Source organism: Oculina patagonica, chromosome 9, assembly GCF_052425735.1.
Source record: "Oculina patagonica isolate OP01 chromosome 9, crgOcupat, whole genome shotgun sequence".
Classification (NCBI taxonomy): Eukaryota; Metazoa; Cnidaria; class Anthozoa; order Scleractinia; family Oculinidae; genus Oculina; species Oculina patagonica.
This window is the reverse complement of record NC_135766.1, coordinates 9,003,480-9,010,840: the sequence shown is the minus strand read 5'-3', so window position 1 is coordinate 9,010,840 and position 7,361 is coordinate 9,003,480. Positions and strand designations below refer to the sequence as shown.

The 7,361-nt window shown below is 39.5% G+C and overlaps 3 pseudogenes across 2 annotated transcripts in view; all 3 read right to left on the bottom strand.

Moving 5' to 3' along the window:
- Positions 1 to 2,482: 2,482 nt before the first annotated feature.
- Positions 2,483 to 4,004, bottom strand: LOC144665778 (failed axon connections homolog; annotated as a pseudogene). The gene is made up of 2 exons (XR_013573018.1): positions 3,661 to 4,004; positions 2,483 to 3,032 (listed from the first exon to the last, which is right to left on the bottom strand). The product of XR_013573018.1 is annotated as a failed axon connections homolog (transcript).
- A 1,808-nt stretch (positions 4,005 to 5,812) lies between these two features.
- LOC144665785 (failed axon connections homolog) overlaps positions 5,813 to 7,361 on the bottom strand; it is a 60,266-nt pseudogene continuing 58,717 nt past the window's right edge.
- Positions 5,819 to 7,361, bottom strand: part of LOC144665772 (failed axon connections homolog) — a 67,078-nt pseudogene continuing 65,535 nt past the window's right edge. The window contains exon 3 of the transcript XR_013573017.1: positions 5,819 to 5,904. The product of XR_013573017.1 is annotated as a failed axon connections homolog (transcript). The remainder of the gene's footprint in view (positions 5,905 to 7,361) is intronic.

The following is a 7,361-nucleotide window of genomic DNA, read 5'->3' as shown; positions in this document are numbered from 1 at the left end:
CAAATTGAAAAGAATATGATTTTGTGGCAGAGTTTGCGGCACGAGTATGAGTCAGCACACAGTGATCTTTTCAAAAACTAATCAGCAGTCAATAACTCCCCTTGCTTCTCCTTCCCCTTTAAACACCGATCACGTAGGCTACTGTCATACCAGAAGCGGAGTTTTTAATTTAAAATTTACCAGCAAGTTATGGATGTTTAAATGCGCAAATTTTAATTTAATGCCTTCTACCTCTTTCTAAAAGCGCTCTTTTAATATTCCGCTTCTGTTATGACACATTACCGTACCCAAATTCGCAAGTAGCCAATCAGAAGCGCGATCTACTGTCCTGATATCCTACGATATCAAGTCACTGACCTGATATGCCACCATATCACGGTCACTTTGAATTAAAGTAGTGTTTCTGTACGATGAATTGAAAAGAGGTTTTACCAATAAAACAGAAACTAGTATTTTTAATTAGCTGGTGTTTACCGGTCGTAAAATGAGAAAAACTTTCCCGCCAAAACTAAACTTGAGCGACGAGTACTGAAACATTCACACTGAAACAATGGAGTCGAAGTTTCCCAATTTTTCGCTAAATTTGGATTTTGAAAATTTAGGGAATGAAACTACAAACAAACGAGTAAAAAAATGTAAGAAGAGGACTTGATAAAAGTGTTGAAGACCAAAAAAGTATCAATACAAGCAGGTCAAATTTTGTACTACGTGTCTGGCAAGCATGGCTTCAACAGATCGAATAATACTCTCTATCACCGGATTTTTGGCTGAATTTGGGTACGGTAAATACCTAATAGTACCTTTTTGGTACGCTTCGGCGGCATATCAGGCTCGTTTGGTCTCACCATGGGTATTTTGGCTCGACTGCGTCTCGCCAAAATACGAACCATGGCTCGACCAAACTCGCCTGATATGCCGCCGAAGCGTACCAAAAAGGTACGATTAGGTATAACTACAGTATTCATAGTTTACCAATCTGCATTGGCAAGTCATGTATGACTTGCATATGTTTGGCGTATTTACAGGACCTTTCGACTTTATTACGTAAAACTAGGCAAAGAAACTAACTAACAAACAAACAGTAAATATTATCCAATAAAATGAAGGGTACCTATATATCTCTTAATAACCCTTTATAGCAGGAGGCAGAAACGTTGGCTATATGAGAAGTGTGACCGAGGATTTGAACTCGGGACGACCGAGAACAAATCCAGCAGGTTGAGCCCGTGACCACCGGAAAACAATACCAGCGCCCGAAACCACTCGGCCACGCTGGCTTAGTAAATAGACAAGTCAGGACAAATTTCGGAACAGCTAGATACAAAATATACTTTTAATTAACAGGTAGGGGCTACTGTATTTCAAATCATTAAAGAAAGCTCGTAAATAAAGTAATGGGGAGAAAGACATCATATGCATTTTTTAATCTTTAATATTATCTTTGTACAAACTAGTTGTACCTATCGGTAAGTGCCAACGAGCGAAATACTCATGTTTCTTCATAAGAACAGATATTGAATGGTTTTTGATAGAACTATATTTGAAATGACCACTGTTATGGTAAATTGTATTTTAGGTAATATGCAATAAAAGGGCTATTTCTCTGGTGTTCTGAAATGACACAGGCTTGATAGCCTGCGTAGCAGGCGCCGTAGTTTCCAGCGCGCGTATTCTCGCGATCGCGCACTCTTTTAAACACACTCAAAAACGTACACAGATGTCTGCTACGCTAACTTGAACGGTCAAGGATTATTTGGAGACAAAATTTTTATTCAAGTTTACATTACATTTGCCGTTAGAAGCAAACAACTTTTGACTTTCTTGTGTGTATGACATGCAGTAATTTTAGTGAGCGTCGCTTTGAATTGATGTTATTCCTACGCGGAGCGAAAATGCGTGCCAAATAAAATATAAACGGTATTTGATTTGGAATAAATCATCGGTCAAAAATTACTATAAACACAATCAACACTAAAAGGAAGCATTTACTCGACTTCAGCAATCTCATAAGTCAAGAAAACTCTATTTAAAGTCAACAGTCCGCTTTTGATTTTCATGTCTCTCTTCGATCGTAAATCAAAGGACTCCAAAGTCGAAAGATTATTTCATCGCTTTGAAGACCTTGATGTTCATTTTTTCGGCGGTCGAATATTCTGTAGGGTATTCTCTTTCGATTTATAGTTCCCTAAAGGTGTATTTATCGGTAAAGGGTTGAATGACCACATTGAAAATTTTAACAGCGAGCCGCGTGGACGCCATTTTGGTTATTTGCTCTCTAGCAAGGAGTGAGAGACTGGGAACCAGTTGGGAAGAACAATACAACCCAAATATGGGGTTTACTTACACCCAAATATGGTCAAAAAAAAGTCCCTTACGCAGAACGTAAGATTTTCTCTGCCTATACACTCATACGCACACGGCTCTATGATTCTGCCGCCTCGACAGCCTCACCTCTTGGCTCGGTTGTCTCGTTGGCAATAAATACATAAATATCTTTAAATCAGATAACCATTATAGACAGAGGAATAAATAACTACAAATAATAATTTGAATCTGTTGTATCGAAGCACGAGTAAAAAGACCTCAATCACGGTATCAAGATTTATATTTCTTTGAAATAAGTTTATCCCAATCTGGGTAATAGAGTTCCTTCATTCTGTGGGCGTGATCATTAAGATTTTTAGCTTTGGACTTTGGACTTTTAACTTTGGACTTTCTGGACAATCCCAGGCAGATGCAGCGATGAAAGCAAACAGTGAAGCGTCTGCTAGACAAGGCTTTTCTCCAAACAGGAATTTCTTGTGACACAAATTTCCGACACCGCAAGCAAATCTCTCTCGGTTATTCCATACAGATCTTGCTCCGAGTGTCGGTCAATTCCCTGAGAACATAAATCCCTTCTGATCTTACACTTTATGCGGTACACCACCAGATGTTTTAGTGAAAAGAAAAGATGGCCAAACAGTTTTGCGAACAACTTCTCCCGTATGTCCGCTCCACAGTCAGACAACCAGCGGCAGTAAACAAGGGCCCTGTGAACGAAAGTTAAAACACAAAGGTAACTTAGAGAAAATCATCACTTGCAATGCCCATAACCATGGAACCTCATTTACATTCAATTCACTTAACCCGTGACTGAAGATTTCAGCCGTCGTCTTTGCATTGGTCGCATTATCGAGGCCACTAAGTAAAAAGTGTAGTATTATTTTGACCAAAAGTGCAGAAAAATCTCCACTATAGAAGTATACATAAATGACGGGTCTAAAAAGGCCGGAAATGATGTAATTGTTCACGTATGACCTCATTTCCCGTGTTTCGTGACAGCATTTCAGTTACATGAAAACAACGAGCTGAACTGAGAAGAAAGAATATTGCTACTGAGAGGTCTTTAGTGAAAACTTCTTTTAACAAGTCGAGGATAATTTAGTTCCAAGTTGCGCGTAGAGTAGAGTGCGTGACGCTAAATTTCTTCACTTGCATAAACAGACTAGAAGTCAGATTAGTACTACTTATTGATCGATAAGAATCAGTTATATAACATAAGGTTTAAACAAATGACGGCCAACACATAAAAGCTGGTACCTCCAATAATAGTTGGGGCGGCTGTGTGTACCCGGCAACCCGCGGGATAATTCGGGATATGACTGTATATTCACCTACCAATAAGTGTTTTCCTCCAACATGGTGCGAATGCTGTGAGCAATGGCTTTTTCTGTGGCGCTCAAATGAGAATCAATATCCACCTGAAATTCTTTCCTCAGAAACTGAATACAGAAATTAGAATCAGCGATTTCTTGCCCATTGAACTCGATCCACGGCATTTTCCCCTTCTTGGAAAACTTTAAACGATAATCATTTTCGTACGGGATCTTTGCCATGCGAAGGAAAGTTTCCAACTTTAAGCATGGTGGAGAACCGTTCTTTGATAAATCAGTTGGAGCGAACTGATGAAGGATGACTGTACCACGCTTGGCGGGTTTCTTGCTCTTTTTTGATATCTGCATAATTAAAATTTTCGGCGACTTTTCAAACAACGTGTTCCAGAAACTTCGGAATTCGCATCTAATCGACACTGAACGCTAGAACTGTACAGCAACTCTTTTTATTGCTGGTTTCGAAGTCTATATATGGTATATCCGCTAACTAACTGATAAATTTATAAAACGACGTGATGATCAGAACATCTGTCAGAGTTTCCTTCACGTGGCCACAATTAGGTGTTCAGATGTTATCATAAACAGGAAGACGGAACATTAAATACCGCCGGGGTTCCGAAGTCACGAAACACATTTGCTTTCGCTTCCTTAAACGACAGAAGGTTAAATCTAACACCTAACAATAATTATATGTGTAAAAACCACCGTCCGTTTTCACACAATTATAACAGAAATTCCGTGTCAGGCATTTGACCGGTGGAGGAGCGAGTCGCGAGCAAAGAGATCAGTTGAAGCATGATTAGAGAGGACGTCAAATATCTAGCTGGCTAATTCCTTCACGATTATATACGTTCTAACCAAACTGAATTTCTTATCTCGAACGGTTTCACCCTAAGCTGAAAAAAATCGCCCACTTTAAAAGCATAAGTAAACCCATCATCGGCTATTAATCCGCGGGAAATTATGCGGAAGATATGCGGCGGCAGGCGTAACCGGAAGATACTTGTAGCGCACTGAAGGTTCTGACCCTGGAGGTTATTTCACGTACTGTCGACCTTCAACATCACTTGGTTTGAAGCGGACTTTACCTTACATTTACCGTTGCCAGATATCAATAGCAATATTTTGCTGCTTTAATTTATCATAAAGCTAAATTCTCTCACTTCGACTTCGAACAGCAAATGCGATCCAGTGGTAATTGTTAGTTGCGCAACACCGCACATGGGAGTTCCGTTTTGTACGCGCTTAATGGAACAATAAAAACTTCCCATTCAGATGATGTTCGTTATTCCTCATAGATACACTGCAATATTCATAACCAGAGGAAATGGCGTCAAGAATCCGTCCTTTTTTAGTCATCCTACAATTATGCTGCTACACTTCCACGCAGTTACCGCCAAGTTTAGGTGGTCGCGAAGAGAAGTTGTACGTAATGAAAGAACGCAGAATGTCAATTTCATGACTCTCATCTTTATTTTTAGCGCAAATAATGCGATGTTAAATTATCGATTAATGAAAACGTTTCTTCCATTGCCCCCTGTAAACTTTATCCTTGAACGACTTTGAAGACAGGAACACTGAATCTCATGGTCTGCTAAGTTAACTACGTTAGATGTATTTCCGGTCCCTCCTAAGTTCAGCTGCGTCTCGCTTTCGGAGTAGTTTTGAGAGGTATTATTACTTAAAAATAAACTTTCTGTAATTGATGATTAGAAGGGGAGTCAAGAGTGTCTTGCTCTAGCTTCGTAAGATGATTTAGTCTCAATTCAGTTGCAATTGACCATCTGCCACACTCGCGTGTTACTGTCTGAATTGATATCCACGTTTTCCCTTCCGTTAAATGCATCTTGCTTCTTTAGTTGCGCCCCTAAAAATCCCCGTCTTATTTGTAGCCACAAATAGACGGTGGTAACTAATGCTGTAATCTGTGGAACATTTCCATCCTTTCGCATGTCTAGAGGGAATTATATCGCTCTGTAAGTAGCTCAGTGTGTCTGGCTTTTATTTAACCAGTCCACTGCGGCCAGCCTTCACATAATTGGCGTTGTCAGCGTTGTGACCACGACTAGGAGCATCGTTTGGTAATTAAGTTTTTTTGTTATTTTTTTGATGAGGCTTTTAAAGCTAAAAGAAAAAAAAAGCAATGCGGTGTGGTAGTGCCTTTATTAATTCATACACAACCCTTGGTTACTGTTGAAGCACTGGCAATGACGCATAACATGTAAAGTTGATGATTACATTTTTTAACCTTTTCAAAACTTTCAAAGACAGAACTGCTGAACTCATAATGTTATTAATAACGATATGTGACTACTTAATTAAAAGCAATTTATATTACCCCTGTCATCCGGCGTTGGCTATACACAAGACCATGCTTGCCCCTTAAAACATTTTATAAACGAAAGCTGTTTGTTATATTATTTGTTAAATTCAAACCCTATATATGAGACAAACAGAAAGGATATTCACAGAATTGCTCAAGAATAAAATTCAAATTTGAATACAGTAATAAACTAGTTTTTAGCAGCGGAGTGTATCAATCATGAACCTATAGCATGCAGAATGAATCTTGTTTCTTTAATCAGATTTATGTTTCTTTGAAATTTTATCATTCCAGTCTGGATAATACATCTCCTTCATTCTCTGAGCATGCTTCTCAAGATTTTTCGCTATAGACTTGGTGAGTTCAGCAAAATGACTTGGTGGACAGTCCCACGTGGATGCAGCGACGAAGGCGAACACTGCAGCGTCAGCAAGGCAAGGCTTTTCTCCAAACAGGAATTTCTTCTAGCCCAATATTGCCGATACCGCTAGCAAATCTCTCTCAGCTATCCCATACAGGTCTTGTTCAGAGTGTCGACCGATACCGTGTGACCACAGATCACCCCTGAACTTTCTTTTTACCACGTAAAATATCAGATATCTGAGTGGCAAGATAAGATGACCGAACAGCGTCCCTCGCACGTGCCCGGCATAGTTAGAGAAAAAGCGGTAGTACACAAGGGCCCTGTGGAAGTAAAACAGGAAATTTGTTGAAAGGTGATAAGTCCTAGAAGAGGCACCCTTCATACACCGTGCTTGCTCAGTCTAAAATACAATAGAAGGTCACTGAAATCTATTTGCGTAGCTGTTCCGTGATGAGCTCTCGTAACGGTAGCGAAGTGGTGTGCCATCGCGTTACGTGGCTATTATCTGAACATAATTGATTAGTTCACTTGTTTTTCACCTGGTAGAAACTTGCTAATTCAAGGACACACATGACGAGATAATAATGCGTTTTCCATGGAACTATCCCGTGATGTAATACAGTTCTGATGCACGTAAATAGGACGCTACTTCGAAGAACTAATAAAGCTAAGCTTTTCGACATTTATAGCTCAATGGTTAAACAGAACGCCATGAGCCATTGTACAATCAGTTGATCTTTTTTAGAAGTGATTTTTAAATCATTAAAAAGAACAAAATTAATTAAAATTAACTTTTTTTCTTCTTTGACGAAGACAACTTGTTAAAAATTCTTGCTGTAAAAATGCGACCTTTCTGTAACTTTCTACATTCGCGTTTAAGGCTTTCCTTACCTTCTACCAAATCCCCTTGTACCTCTATCCTCCGCAGAGGCTCCTCAGAGAGGTTTTCGGTGAGGAGAGTCCGCTGTACGAAAAGAGTGCAGGCGAAATAAAACGGCGAGGGCGGCGTGGATCGCGA